This window comes from Protomyctophum parallelum, assembly GCF_964188405.1.
Source record: "Protomyctophum parallelum genome assembly, chromosome: 22".
NCBI lineage: Eukaryota > Metazoa > Chordata > Actinopteri > Myctophiformes > Myctophidae > Protomyctophum > Protomyctophum parallelum.
Genome location: NC_139714.1, coordinates 18,481,332 through 18,481,822, shown reverse-complemented (window position 1 = coordinate 18,481,822; position 491 = coordinate 18,481,332).

The following is a 491-nucleotide window of genomic DNA, read 5'->3' as shown; positions in this document are numbered from 1 at the left end:
AAAAGAACTGAACCGGTTCCCATTGGGAACCAACCGGTGGAAAAGGGGCCTCAAAGTTACAGATCCATGGGACCATTTGGTTACTAACTATCCATCACAGCTGGGTGCCGGGTGGGGAGGACCCCCTGGAACTCCCTCAATGACCCCTGGGGGGGTCCCCGGACCCCACTTTGAGAACCACTGGTGCAGTGCACCTGCAGACCTGCGCGCCGCCCCGCCGCCACCTGTCGCAGTGCACTTCCACATAACAGGAAAGTTTAGGCTGATCATGCCCTCCCAACTTTCGGAGTGGGTTGGACTAAACTGCCTGCTGGAAGTCTTTGAGGAAGGAACTTAAAAGCTAGTTCAACAGCTATACCTCCCTGAGGAGTGGAATGCAACTCCACCACCCGGAACAATATCCTCTTTAATCTTAATGATTTCTTTTAGTGATCTTTAATAATAACCTTTCTTTCGTTTTCTGTTGTTTGCTGCCTGTCCTGCATGGAGTG